Source organism: Cynara cardunculus (assembly GCF_001531365.2).
Source record: "Cynara cardunculus var. scolymus isolate 2C chromosome LG 2, CcrdV1, whole genome shotgun sequence".
NCBI lineage: Eukaryota > Viridiplantae > Streptophyta > Magnoliopsida > Asterales > Asteraceae > Cynara > Cynara cardunculus.
In genome coordinates, this window is record NC_037529.1 from 66334438 (window position 1) to 66334822 (window position 385).

The window sequence follows — 385 nt, forward strand, 5'->3', positions numbered from 1 at the left end:
AAAATGGAGTTTTAATAAGTTGTACTTATGCAAAATTACTTGTACTCTTGAATTTTAAGTAATATGCATCAATAAACAGTACTTCATGCATAAAAACAGTTTTTAAAAGTTTTTATCAAATACTTTATAATATAGTATAGGTTCCATGATGAAGTATGCTTTACTTTTGCACAACTTAATTTTTATTATAAAAATGTATGAGAAAACGAATGTCATCCGACGAAACCTTTAACGACCAAAACGATCACACTTTCTTCAATATAACAATTTATTAAATTCAGGAAAAATTAAAAATTAAATTTTATATTATCTTTCCAACAGATATCCCTGAAAAGAGTGAAAGGCGAATTCCATTGAAAATCTTTCGGATTACGTAAATTTCAAA